This window comes from Sceloporus occidentalis, unplaced genomic scaffold, assembly GCF_023333645.1.
Source record: "Sceloporus occidentalis isolate IW3139 unplaced genomic scaffold, rSceOcc1.0.p SCAF_88, whole genome shotgun sequence".
In the NCBI taxonomy this organism is placed as follows: Eukaryota; Metazoa; Chordata; class Lepidosauria; order Squamata; family Phrynosomatidae; genus Sceloporus; species Sceloporus occidentalis.
The window spans coordinates 2,540,035-2,555,555 of NW_028317068.1; the positions used below are offsets into that span (position 1 = coordinate 2,540,035).

Below are 15,521 nucleotides of genomic sequence, written 5' to 3' on the forward strand. Positions count from 1 at the left end.
CTAGCACGTGGGAGTGTTAATCACACGACGTAGTAAGGTTACATAGCTAAGAACAGCCTCACCTCTTTAGCTTTTGAAACAGTTATTAACCCCTTAATGACAAAGCCCGTACATGTACGGGCTCAAAATGCATTGTTTTCAATGGGTTTAGGGACCGCCCATTGTCCTTAAGGGGTTTAAATTGTGACTACCAATAAAAATATTTGCATTAAAGCTAGTAACAGCAACAATGGGTTTACATTTATTCTGGTCTGATATGCCTATTGCTTAATTCAAGGACTACATCCACAACACACCTGCATACACACACAAAGACAAAATGATAAATAGACAGACAGAAAGAGAGATAAAAAGACAAGCAGAATAAAATGAAGGGGAGATTGGTGACCAAGGGGTACTGCAGTTAAAAAGCAAGGGTCATTTGGCAGACCAAACTCTGCATCTTGTTCAGTTAAACACATATTCATTAGAGTAGATCACACCAAACCCAGACTTTTGGTAAATGCTGTCTGGACTCTTTGTTGCCCTAACCTTCCAGGGGTTCTGGTAGTGGCCTAAAATCTTCCAAGTCAGACCAGCTTAGGGCAGCTGCCTTTGGGCCAGCCTTCTCCTGACTGTATGTTTCACATGGCTATTAAGCTGTGCTATTTAGTCTCTGTGAACAACTAAAAGTGATTTGACTGAATAATTATCGTTGACAATAGCACTTTTAATGCAGAAGATGAGGAATATTTCTTAACAATTCCGACTCCCGTACGGAAGATTGAGGTGCCTGAACACTGATTACTTGGAAAACTCAAGGAACTGAATACTGAACATTCACCTTATCTATTCCAGCATATGCTGAGTGTTTTTTTGTTCCATGGTGGTTGTCATACATTTGACAGAGCAACTTTCTTTTGAAACCTACTGCTGCAACTATAAAGATAACCTTCCCCTGAAAAATAAGCAGGACATAAAATGCCAGGAGAACTGAGTGCAGAGGAAGGAAGACAAGGAATGTGTACAAGTCATGTAAGAGTTCAATGTACTGATATTTTATTGGTTGTAAACTTACTAAAATTACATACTTTGTGAGATGATAACAAAAAAAAAGAACAAGAGAAAATCAGGTCACATCATGATAAATGTGGAAGGTCAAGTGTTTCTTTTTAATATAGAGCTGCTTCATGCAAATTGCGTTTCTGGAAACTGACCTGCAATTAACAAACATCTGGCATTTTTGCTAATAGATCTTCATACAAAAAGGGACCAGAAACTGCAATCAGGCAAACTTCAATTTGTTTAATAGAGACTGGTCAGTCTTACACATTGATAATTTAATATGCACTGAAAAAGTAACATTTACCAAAGCAGGGCTAGGTAGAAGGCCCATAGTCCTCGGCCAATCATGGAATTCCAATATACCGGTGGCCTACAGTTTTCAAATGAAAGCATCCAAGTGGGCAACAGTTGGTGACATATGTACATTTCCACCCACAAATTGCTAAAATCTAAAACATGTCAGGGAAAGTATCAATAAATCTATTATAGCTGAGCCAACAGCTGTACTCAATTGGCAGCCACTGCTTATAACTATACCATACTCTTCAGATATACTCCATCTTTTTGTTGTTCAGGCAGGTGGGCTTTGCTTTAGCTCTATCCACTTACTTTCCTTCTTCTTTCCTTCTTATTTCCACCTACATTTATCCGCTGCTGGATCTCATACAGACAGAGTACCATGAAAGATCACAGGAATGCTGACTTCTGCACAAAGTAAAACAAATACATCTGCATGTAATGCTTCATACTGTTTCCAGCACTAGGAGAAGCAGCTTTCTGTTGGAAAAAGAAAAACACTGTACAACAAGTGGTTTCATTTGTAATTACAATTATACTTTTAAATATTTATAGGCTACAGATCTAAGCACAGGATTTAGACTTCTGGCTTATGGACTAGACCTTCATACAATGTATCCTTTTTGTGTTTGTCGAAAAATGCTTTGCATCACAAGTATTTTTTTTATATGCAACACATCTGAATTTGTTGATGTATACTATATGTTAGAAAAAAATATATGTATGTGGGCATGTGTTCGTGTTAATACCCTCAAAGGGAATCTGTAGACACCATTGTAGATCACTGTATATTAAGGTAAACATTAAGCCTTGAATGCTCTGTGTTTGTCTGCAGCTTACCAGGCACTGTGTATGCAGGAAATGGGAAAGAGATAGTGTTTTGTGGACAACCCATATCAGCCCCACCGAGATAAAATGGGCATAGCATGGCATGACACCAGCCACACTGTGTAGGTGTAGCCATATGTACTGTATATGTGTGATTGAATTATTGACTGTGTGTTTAATTTCAAATTGTCCTTAAATGTAGGCAGAATCATGATTTTTTTAGGGGCCCGTGGATAGCTGATGAATGTGTACAAAGTCAAACCAATGTTATGCTGTTTTCTCTGAATACTGATTATCTACTCTTTATTAAATTAGGCCCACTAATGGGCTTGATTGTTCTTTGATGAAATTTAATTAATTAAGAAGCTGCCCCCTTACGAAAAAATTACTGCAGTTTTTCTGAAGTAACGCTTGGCTGCCTTTGATTTATACAAAGAAACCGGTCAATGACTTTTGCAGCTGGTGGATTGCATTTATTTGTCACTCCTATACTTTGTATTTCTTAGAATTTTTTGCTCTGTCCAAAGACAATATGATTGCGTACATTGCACAAACAGATATAAACACTGACCACATTATACTGTGCTCTGTGTAAACGCGTTATAAACACTGACTCCTATACTTACTAAAGGGTTGCCTGTTGAGTTATGTGTACTATTTTGGAGCCAGGCAGCATAGTTAAGCAGCTAGCATGGGTTAATTCCATGAAGCAAAAAGTGATTTTAGGAGCCAAAGCTACCTGGATTTGTCCAGCCATAAAGAATAGTAATACTTAGTACAGTTCTGAAAAGTATCAACTGGTCATCTGTTTAGGCCCGCATTTCTCATGATTAGATATATTTCTCTGCTCACTCAATTTCAGAAATGTTATGACTGACCATATACACACTTTAAAACTACATAGCTTCTATTGTTAGGCAAAAATTGACAGGGGTAAAGCATAACTGTTATCATTATATACGGAGGCAGACATTGACAGGGGTACAGCACTTATCAACACCTATCACTATATACTGAGGCACACATTGATGGTGGGACAGCGTAATCCCTATCACTATACATTGAGCCAGACATTGACAATAATGCAGCATAACCCCTATCACTATATACTAAGCCAAACATTGATGTGGTGTAGGCCTACCACTTCAGTGTCTGGCTTAGTATATAGTAGGGATGCACTAAAATGAACATTCTGGACGGAAACCGAAAACTTGGCTGAAACGTGGCCGAAATGGAAAATGACCCCCCCACACCTTCAAAAACAAAAACAAAAGAAAACACACTTTATTAAAAGTAAGTAACACGCCAAAATTAGACAAAAAAAAAAATCAATAACAATACATACATATATATATATATATATATATATATATATATATAATTGTTAACAGCAATCACACTGCTATCATGCCCAGGTTGCCTGCTGTTAGCAAATATATATATATATATATATTATTGAATTGTTCTGTATTGGTGTGTTACTTCCGTTTAATAAAATTGTGGTTAACACACCAAAATTGGACAAAACAAAATTAACAACAATATTATATATATAATTGCTAACAGCAATCACACTCCTATCATGCCCAGGTCCCAGCATGTACTGGCTCTGTTTACAGCCTGCCTATGCCATGCTACCCCCCTTCCCCCACACTTACACATCCATGCTATCACACACTCACTCACTAACATTTATTCACAAACACTCAGCATAAACTACAGCATAACACCCATCACTCTCACACACTTACTAATCCACTCTCACTGAATGTTTTCCTATCTTTCCTACTTTTCCCGCTACAGCTCCTTTTCCTCCTCCTTTTCCTCCTCCTCCTCCATTACTGTGCGTCTCTGGAAGGGTGCCAGCATGGTGACACCCCCCTGATGAGCGGCAGCCGGGACAGAATGCCCCCCACCCCCGCCCCCCACTAGGTACGCTACTGCAAAGGGCAGTCACACCAAATATTGATTTGATTTAGATTGTCTACTTACTTTGCATTTTGTTAAATGATAAAAACAAACTACCGTATTTGCTTGATTATAAGACGAGGTTTTTTCCAGAGCAAATGCTCTGAGAAATACCCCTTGTCTTATAATCGGGGTCGTCTTATAATCAGACCTCAAATAGGTCTGACTATGAGACTAAGATCCAGATCCCCTGCAGCGATGCAGGGGACCTGGATCCTCCTGTGTATGCCCCCCCCCAACTTACCGGTGCTTCTGAGTCCCCGGTGCTTTGTCCGGCATTTCTGGTGGCAGAGTGGCACATAGGGGGTCAAAAGGCATATCATGGGGCACAGTGGCATATAGAGGGTTAAAAGGTGTATCATGGGGCACAGTGGCATTTAGAGGGTTAAAAGGCATATCATGGGGCACAGTGGCATATATGGGGTATAAGGCATTTCTGGGGCAGAGTGGCAAGCCTGGGGGCAGATGTGCATAACTGGGGGGCAGGTTGAAAAAAAAAGGAAATAAAAACAAAATATTTTTCTCAATCGTAGCTTTTATTAACAAACAATTATTCACATAGTTTACATGAATTAACATTTACTGGTAAAACTTTTTTCCTATAGGGTCGTCTTATATTCAGGCTTTTTCTTTTTTTTCATAAATTAATATTCAGATTTTGGGGGGTCGTCTTATAATCAGAGTCGTCTTATAATTGAGCAAATACGGTATTAACGTGTCTCTTTTTGAAAGCATTCTTACTTTACAGCATTTTTCACACATGCCTAAGTACTGTATATATTGGAGTATATAACAGTAAATAAGACCATCTTAACTTTCTGTTGTGAGGATTTGTAAGATTATTCCTTATTAAGGTATTCCTTCCCTTTTGTTCATCCCCTCTCTAGCTGATTTATGTATTTGTATCCTAGTTCTGCTACCTTGTGACATGTCTTAGCTGCTATAAGTTAAGATAACCCCTTTACTTTTTATTTAAATATAGATAAAACAACTACATTAATGGGCAAGCAAAAAAACAGCAAAAAAGTTTAGGTTGTGATGTAAATGTCATGACACATGTGACAAAACTTGTTTGTGGAAACTTTGGGTTGGAAAACTGTGACACAACCCCCCCCCCACACACAAATGTTTTAATACAAGGCAATAGTTTTTTCTTACTTCCACCAAAGATAAGTGAATCTTTCTAATCATTTTCTAAATGATACTGGGTCACTAACAAAATGTGAAAATGCAATAGTTAATGTTTTCATTGGCTCTGAATTTCCACTTACGTTGACAAAGTAATAAGGTACATAATATTTTTTTTTAAATATTCTTCCCCCCTTTCATATGCTCATGAGCCTCTTTACAATGAAATCATCCTTGCCCAAGCATTACCTCTCCTTCTGTCTCAATCCCCCTCAACACCCAAATAAATTGCAATCTCCTAACAGCAATGCATTATTTTCCTTCTTAAGATGTGTTAATATTATTGTGTTAATTAATTATTTGTTTATAATCAGTTTCAATATTAATGTTAATTTTCATTCTCCCCTAATGTAATGGCGCAACTGTAATAGTTACCAGATCACTTGAACCAAGACTACCAATAACACCCAAGGCACTTGATCTAGTTGACTAATTTGTATGGAAACATTGCTGAGTTGACATCTTGGCATAATCCCCTTGTAAATCTCTTGTGAGACACAAATAGAGTCTCAGTCTCGGATAGGAGTTACACAGAGCATAAAAACAGAACCTTATCTGTGTCTAGACAGTTCTGTCATCCAAGTCCATAACCACAGTTCACCCAAACATGACCTTGTATATCTAACCTTTCTCTATCAAACCCTATAGGCTATATATAGCCTCAATGTTCGAAAAGATGAACATCAGCAGTTACACTATAAATTCATAACATAGATTAGATCTTTAAAATTTTAATTTAACTGATCAAGAACACATTTTATAAAAAAATAAAAGAACGTTCATGCTCCACAAATAAAACAGTGATTTCCTTTTCCATTTTATTTTATTTACCATTGCCAGTTAAATAATGCAGCTGCAAATACAGTGAATACATTTTATTACTTAGTGAAGTTGTCTATTTTACTGAATAAAGCACATGAGCAGGCTATGTGATTCTGCCCCGTTAAAGCATACGTGTGCCCTAGGCAAAGGTTTTAATTGTGTACCCAATAGACCACTTCTACTTTTATTATTACTTATGTAGTGCCAACAGAGTGGTTGGCCCTGGAGGTTACAATCTAAAGTCAGGGAGAAATTGATACACAAGGGGTAAAATATTTAAGGGACAATCGAGTGTCTAAAATGAAAAAACACCATAAGCAGCTCCCCTCCCCCTTCAGCCAATCAGAGGGGAGCACCCGTGCACGGAGGGTCTTATGACACCTCTCCAGAGCATTCACCAACACATCTCCTCCACAGCAAAGAGCTGAGGGTGGTCAAAGGGCTAAATACAAATGCGGGATTCTGCACATCCTCCATGCATTTGAAAAAGGACTCCAAGAAAATTTAAAAGGGACGCTCACCTATCATATTGATTCAAATGCACATAATGGCTGGGCTGTCATTAACGTTAACGGCTAGTGATGTAGTTGGCAATTTTTGTTTTCATGGATCGCTTAACTTCTTATTGTTTATGTGAGAATAAGATGGAGTTGGGTGGAGCATTCAAAAGGATGCCATAATACATTTCAAAATCCTGATAGCCCTTATCAATACTTCTGCCTATATAAGTTTTCTTACATCGACTTATGTCCCAAATAGTTTGGACCCACATATAACATATGCCTTGCTTTACCACCATTATAACATCCTACCATACCTGTCTACAAGCTATTATTAATATATGGCCTCCCTGAAGAAAAATGTATGTATGTTTATGTAAGGATAAAATAAGTATTCTATTTAAATTTGTATATCAAACAAAATAAATATGTTTTTGTCTTGAGTAGACAAAGTAATCCCTGCTGTGATACCAGCTTCAAACACGCATAGGAACACATTCTATTTTCAAAGCATGCTGACTGTGTGATCTTTTTAAAGATGTGAAACGTTTACAGCTGGTAAAAAGCTGGGAACATAAAAGGTATTCTGTTTTGCTGCCAAGAGGCATATTTTGGGGTTATTTTTATCATGTAAACAGCCACCAACATATAAACTTTGAGGGACAGGATATATCCCGATGCACTACAGTATAGTATAAGTGTGTACTAAGAGCATTTCACTAGCAATATTTATGGAGCTTAATAAAATAATTGGCAAGCCATGTTAGCATCTATTAATCCAATAAACGTCCTCCATACTGACAACTGTCTAATAAAAGGATCCAAATTACCTTAGATTGTAGACAATCAAACACTGTGTTTTATTTTATTGCCATAGTAAATGTAAAAGTGTATGATAATTTAGATATTAGTCAGATTTAAAAGTGCAGCCTACATTTTCATTAGTAATACATCTTTTTGGTGACTAATGCACAGCTGGGTCCATGAGTACTGCTACTAATACATTATTTGGTTTCAGTTAAGAACCTTGATTATGAAACTGGAAAATGATGCATATATAGACAAAAAATATATGTTTGAAATGATAATAAACACTTTAAGTAAGGCAATACTGAATGCTTTATTTCACCTGTATATGCCATATGTGTATCTGCCAGAACACTATATGATGCTGAATATTTATATATAATTTAACCTAGAATAGGATAGGCTACCAGTGTTGAACGGAAATTGTTAACAGGCTGCACGCCAGTGATCCTCCAGTTCTCCCCACAAGTAGCCGCACACCCACAGACCCGCATGGGGAAATGGGTGCCGAAGATCAACAGTACCTCCAACCCCAACAAAAATAAACACAGGCTTCGCACTTTGGTAAGTAATTGAAAAATGCTTTAATGTGCAATAAAGTGCTAATATGAACCCATTGTAACACAAAGTAAAACCTGGGTAAAACCTGGAGAGTTCCCAGGTATGTATGTAGTTTTATACTATTGAGGATAAGCCTGTGTTACAAATGTAAAAAAAAAAATGTATTGGAGTTTGCGGTAATACGAGTATTATTATATGACACACAAAACTATTTTTAAAGGTATAAGGTTGTGTTTACGGTGTTTAGCATAACTAGAACTACCTTCAGTTTAGGCCTTATGTTTTTGAACGTAGTATAAATTGTTTGTAAGGATATATGGTTTAAAACAATTCTACATCAGTGGCAAAATGTGGCAGAATCAGTTGATTAACCCCTTCGTGACAATTGCCGGTCCGGGCACGTCACTGAAAATCGTGACGATTATGACAATTGACGTGCCAGGACCGGCACGTCTTTAAACGGGTGAAAAAATCGATCCGTGATCGATTTTTTCACTCAAACGGTGTTGCTCTAATGCCTCGACATCGAGGCATTGAGCAACACCAAAAAAAACATTCCCGCCCCCCCCCCGATCGCTCCTAGGAGCAAAAAAAAAAACATGTTTGAAAGACTGCACGTCTTTCAAACATGGCGGTGCCCGCCGCCGAAAAACGGGTTTAGGAAGCGATCGCGAGTCGCTTCCTTTGCTTAGCTGGTGTTGCTAAGATGCCTCAGTATCGAGGCATCTTTGCAACACCTGTTTAGCAAAGGAAGCGACTCGCGATCGCTTCCTAAATGCTCAACTTACCTTCCCGGTGCCGGTGTCTTCGAAACACACGCGGTGTTTCAAGATGGCGGCGCCCATCAAGCCGGGGGGCGGAGCCTGCTGACATCATCGGGGGGGTGTTGCTGGATGTCATGGACATCCAGTGAATAACACCCCTAGTGGTCAGATCACTCATAAGAGTGATCATGATTTGATAAATCAAAGGCAATGTTTTCTAAACATTGCCTTTGATCAGTATTGGATCTGCCCCCCTCCTTCACTTGCTTCTAGTGAGGGAGAGAGACAGATCGGTGTGTTCCCTAATAAAAATATATATATATTGATCCAAAGGCTCTTATAAGAGCCACCCATATAATATTAACCCCTTCATTGCCATTGATCACTGCATAAACAGTGATCTTGCATAGTGGCAATTGTTTTTGGGTTTTTTGTTTTTTTTACATGTTTTTTTACTTTTTTTAGTTTTTTTTACTTTTTTTTAGGTTTATTTTTTTTTTTTATTATAGCCATTAACCCTTTCCTTCCCCACTATTTTTGCTGCAATTCTTACCATGCAGCGGTATACGGCTGAGGAGGCGTATGCCTTTTTGGCCACAGATTCTGAGGCCACTGATACAGCGTCAGATTTTGACGTTGGTCAGTTCACAGATACATCTAGTGATGTATCTGTGGCTGTTAGGACGCCTACCACACGTAGTCGTGGCAGTGCACCAGAGGCATGGGTAGCGCCTAATAGGTACAAGCCAGCTATCCCTCCTTTTTCTGGAATTCCTGGCATCAATATTGATGTTACAGGATTCACTCCACTGCAATTTGTGCAGGTTTTTTTGGGAGACGATGTCTTGGGAGACATTGTCACACAAACAAACATTTATGCCCAGCAGCACCGTGCTGCTAGCCCTAATTCTTTTTGGGCAAAACAGCCATGGACTCCCATTGACGTGCCAGAATTTCTTAAATTCTGGGCACTCACAATGTTAATGGGCATTATAAAAAAGCCCTCCATCCGCTCCTACTGGAGCACCAGCCCCATCTTTAGTACCCCCATTTTTGCCCAAACTATAACTAGGCAAAGGTATGAAATGATTCTTCGTTTCATGCATTTTAGCGACAACAGCCTGTGCCCCCCTAAGGAGGACCCCCAGTTTGATAGGCTGTACAAAATCCGCCCCCTGATTACCCATCTCGCTGCCAGGTTTCCAGAGGTTTATACACCTGGAAAGAATATCTGCGTGGATGAATCCCTAATGAAATATAAAGGAAGGTTGGGATTCAAGCAGTATATTCCTTCCAAGCGCTCTAGGTATGGAGTGAAGGTGTATAAGCTCTGCGAGAGCGAGACAGGATATACTCATGCCTTCCGGGTATACGAGGGTAAGGATAGCTACCTTGACCCTCCAGGTTGCCCAGATCATCTGGGCACCAGTGCCAAGATTGTTTGGGACCTAATATTCCCCCTTATGAACAAAGGCTACCACTTGTATGTAGATAACTTCTATACAAGCGTCCCTTTGTTCAAGCTGCTGTATTGTTTCGATACGGTAGCTTGCGGTTCTATAAAAAAGAACCGCTTGGGTTTCCCACAACGCCTGGTACGAACCCGGCTAGGAAAGGGGGAGACCTCAGCTCTACGCCAAGAGGAGCTTTTGGCATTGAAGTTCAAGGACAGAAAAGAGGTGTGCATGCTGAGCACCATCCACGATGAGAGAACCGTGGAGGTTTCTGTCCGTGGCAGAGCTGGGGTCACTACAAAGCCAGTGTGCATCAGGGCCTATAACAAGCACATGGGTGGAGTTGATCTGTCAGATCAACTCCTACAGCCCTACCTCATTATGAGGAAGACAAAGGCCTGGTACAAGAAGGTTGCAATTTATCTAATGCAAATTGCAACCTATAACGCTTTTTTGCTGCACAAAAAAGCAGACACTGGGCTGAAGCTGTCTTTTTTGCAGTTTCAGCTCGAAGTAATTTCAGGTATCTTGTACCGTGATGCACCTGGTCCCCAAGTAGTGATGGGAACCAACAGAATTGGGGCTACCCATTTTATTTTTAAAATCCCCCCTACAGCAAAGAAGCAGAATCCCCAAAAGAGATGCAGGGTATGCTACAGCAGGGGGCAAAGAAAGGACACCACATTTTACTGTCCAGATTGCCCTGGAAAACCTGCACTCTGTGTCGGTGACTGCTTCAAGCTGTATCACACAGTTTCCCATTTTTTATTTTTTTTTTGTTCCTGCTCCATTTTTGTATTTTTTTTTTATTTTTTGTTACATTTACTGTTTTTTAGCTTTTATTTGCTCCACCATTTTTAAGCGTTTTTATTTGCACTGTCAAGTGACCCCTGTGTCCATTCCGTGGCATGAGGGACCACTTAAGGTGCTAGATCAAATCCCTTCTTGGAGATAGGCCAGGCTTTCTTGTAACCTGTCCCTACTGATAGTTGGGTACAAGCATTTTTCTTTACCCAGATGTAAAATTCCTACTGAATTTGAATTGCTCATGTTCCAAATGTGGCCCTTTTGCCCCCAAACAATCTGACAAACCCATGCATGTGGGGTATCAATGTACTCAGGAGATGTTGCTGAACACATATCGGGGTGTTGTGGGACAGTGACATATACCAGGAGCTGTAATTTCACACCTGAAGTACAAAGTATGTGAAAAAAACACCAAAAACAATTACTATCCCAAACTTTGACAAGGGTTGGTGGTAGGATTAGTGCATGGAAAGGGTTAAACTATCAGCATCTAAAATACCCTGGGGTGTCTAGTTTTCAAAAATATATGGTTTGGTGGGGTAAATTTAATTTGCTGGCTTCAAAGATGCCCCAAATACCACATAGAGACAGAATTACCAGATTCAGAGAAAAATGGTTTTGAATTAGCAAAACTCTACTTGTACTTATTGCCCCATAACGTGTAGAAGAAAGCAAAAAAACATAAAAACATTGGGTATTTCTAAACTCGGGACAAATAGTAGAATCTATTTAGCAGGTTTTTTCAGTAGTTTTTTATGATGAATAAAAGATTTTTCAAATAAAAGTGAGAAAATGTGTTTTTTTTTCAATTTTTCGTCATATTTTATTATTTTTATTATAGGAAATTACATCATATGAAAAAAATTTTGGTGTCTGAAGAAAGCCCTTCTTGTCCTGAAAAAAACAATATATAACTTGTGTGGGTTTAGTAAATGGGTTAAGAGAAAATTACAGCTAAACACAAACACCGCAGAAACGATAAAACAGCCATTGTCACGAAGGGTACAAAAAGTAAAATCAGCCTTTGTCACGAAGGGGTTAAATCAGTTCCTATCCTGAAGTTGTTTTCCTTCTTCTCACTTTGCCAAGCAAAATGCTTTCTGAAACACTCAGCAATAGTGAGAAGCTTAATAGAGGAGAAATACCTTAACAGTCATGGATATCCTATGAAAAGGTAGTTAAAATGGCTGCCCCCATGCAGAACACAAAATACTTTAACCTGAACCACCATTACATACCTCCCAACTTCTACTCCTGGCAAATCGGGGGCAGATCTATTTTGAACACTGAAAAGTATTTTGTATATATTGCGAGCTGGTTGTAATATAGAATTGATCATGAATCCTGGCATCTTACGAAAAGCATCAACCTCATGAAATTACCAAACACAGCAATAAAATAAATTAGAAAAACTGAACTACACAAATGAGCGCCACCCATCTTCTTAACATGCCAACACTGCTTTTTCACAAGCAACTGCAATTCTAGACAATCAGGAAACCAGTATATAAAAGTCACAAGAGGGACTTCTCTTAATGTTCTCTGTAATAGAATAGTCTATATCCCTAAAAAGAAAAAAAGAATTGTGGACAAATTAGTAACATTGACAATAATTAAAATACATGTGTGTCATTATGGAAGTCAAAAAGTAATCTTACTTTGAATTTAAAGATTTCTATAACATTTCCAGTACACTCTATGAAATCTAGACAGAGATGTGCAGAGAATGACTCAATGTATGTCCTTCAGGACCAGTCATAATACCAGGTACATCAGGCACCACAGAAATCACCCTTATGTGTAGTTGCTCTGGAACCTGAGAGGGGTGCAACAGAAGCTTCTGCAAAGTGTGAAGGATCTATGCCTACATTCACACTCAAATATATGAAATACACATTGCACATGCATGTATGAGGTCAACGATTGGCACTGATGTCACTTTTTGACTTCTTACCAACTGGTAGGCTAATTTGCATATGCATATTACTACATACAAAGTTTTAAACAGCTTATAGGAAGGGATAGGTCAAGGAGACCAATACTGGGATGCTTCCAGGTATTTGCATCAGATCCCATAATGTATTGAGGCCACTAAATGTTTGAGGATTCTGGGCTGGTTAGGCAGCTCATCGAACCTCTGTTGACTGACCATTGATAAGCAAAGTCCAAATTCTCTTGAAAAAGTGGAGGCTAAAGAGCATTACCTTATAATCCTACTTGATGTAAAACAAATCCTATAATAGTATTATTTTTTTGATTGTACTTTTCCATTTCACTAAATTTACGTTGTCTTCCAGATATGCTCTGTTTACAGTCAACTAGATCTGGTCCTGTATGTATTGATTCAATTTTGATATGAAACATTTACTGGCATGTGGTCAAGCCACTAACGATATTACGTGCATGAGTTGTTTATGATAAGGAATAGACAAATACACAATTTTTGCTACATACCGGTAATTATGACAGGCTTACATTCTTACCTTTACAACACCCATGGAGTTAGTCTCAAGCAAAAACAAACACTAAAAGGGTACTTTTAGTATAACTAAATTAATTTATTAATATATTTTGTCTTCCTAACATTAAGATTATCCTTAGGTTTTAACACAAATATTTTACTTTTTAAACCAAATTACAAAGGTTTTATTAAGTATATATATATTGATAAAAAATTATTTGATCCCCTGCTGATTTTGTACATTTGCCCACTGACATGACCAGTCTATAATTTTAATGGTAGGTTTATTTGAACAGTGAGAGTCAGAATAAAAACAAAAAAATCGGATAAGTTATACATTGATTTGCATTTTACTCAGTGAAATAAGTATTTGATCCCCTCTTGATCAATCAGCAAGATGTCTGGCTCCCAGGTGCCTTTTATACAGGTAACGAGCTGAGATTAGGAGCACTCTCTTAATGAGTCCATGATCTCAAGGCAGCTGGGACCATAGTCACCAAGAAAACAATTGGTAGCACACTACACCGCGAAGGACTGAAATCCTGAAGCACCCGAGAGATCCCCCTGCTCAAGAAAGCACATGTACTGGCCTGCCTGAAGTTTGTCAATGAACATCTGAATGATTCAGAGGAGACCTGGGTGAAAGTGTTGTGTTCAGATGAGACCAAAATCGAGCGATTTGGCATCAACTCAACTCGCCGTGTTTGGAAGAGGAGGAATGCTGCCTATGACCTCAGGAGAACACCATCTCCATCCGTCAAACATGGAGGTGAAAGCATTATGCTTTGGGGGTGTTTTTCTGCTAAGAAGAAGCACATTAAGCTTCTGGAGTGGCCTAGCCAGTCTCCAGATCTGTGTAGGGAACTAAAGGTTTGAGTTGCCAAACATCAGCCTCGAAACCTTAATGACTTGGAGAGGATCTGCAAAGAGGAGTGGGACAAAATTCCTCCTGAAATGTGTGCAAACCTGGTGGCCAACTACAAGAAACGCCTGACCTCTGTGATTGCCAACAAAGGTTTTGCCACCAAGTACTAAGTCAAAGGGGTGAAATACTTATTTCAATTGCAGTAAAATGCAAATCAATGTATAACTTATTTGAAATGTGTTATTCTGGATTTTTTTGTTTTTATTCTGTCTCTCAACTGTTCAAATAAAACTATAGACTGATCATGTCTTTGTCAGTGGGCAAACATACAAAATCAGCAAAGGATCAAATATTTTTTCATTCACTGTATGGCTATGAAATGTACCATGTGATTTGACCCCCCCCTTTTTTTTTCGTTTAGCTTCCTTTATACAAGCTGAGCTGAGCAAATTTCTCTCATGTGAAAAAGCCTGTCTTTTCTTATGAAACATGGTTGGCCCTTGCTTACATTCCCCAGCTAAAATATTATTGGTGTATTTATATAACTTAAACATTGCTAGTGGCAAACCATTAAGTGCATTATAGAAAGTACATTGTCATAATTGCAAGAGAAAAAAAAAGTCATGTGAACTTGGCCAGAATATTATTGTTAAGACACACTGAGGAATTCAGAATATGTAGCAAAGATCACCATACAAAAAGAGCCAGTAGGAAGGAAGATAAATGGATAACTATTTAAGGAAAGGCAAAGGTCACATGTAACATAGATGTTATACACAACTGTAGATTTAGTATGGTTTTGAGCTTCATATATTTGCAACTCAAATAACAGATTCGTTGCAATGTTATTGTTCTTTATGAAATAAATGTAAAAATGTTTAACTTGACAAAGAAAATCCATTCAGCCCTTCAACAATCAGTTAGCAAAATCAGGAAGTATTCATTGTTTCCCTAATATTTTTAGGAAATGTAAACCTTTTTAAAACCTTTCCTCGGAAGGTTGTAACTTTGGGACAGATATTTAAAATTCTTTAGATTTTTTTAGTGGAGTAAGTGCTACACAATGGAACTTACGTATGTAAAAAAGCGAGTCAGATGCAAAGTTTAAAAAAGGGGTCTAAAAACCATAGGAACTGATTTTTCAACAAACCTCTT

The 15,521-nt window shown here is 38.4% G+C and overlaps 1 non-coding gene across 1 annotated transcript; it reads left to right on the top strand.

Annotated features, from left to right (window-relative positions):
• Positions 1-11,104: 11,104 nt before the first annotated feature.
• On the top strand, positions 11,105-11,234 carry LOC149284797 (small nucleolar RNA SNORA35). Its single transcript, XR_016277816.1, has one exon. It is a non-coding gene; the product is annotated as a small nucleolar RNA SNORA35 (small nucleolar RNA).
• The last annotated feature ends 4,287 nt before the right edge of the window (positions 11,235-15,521 follow it).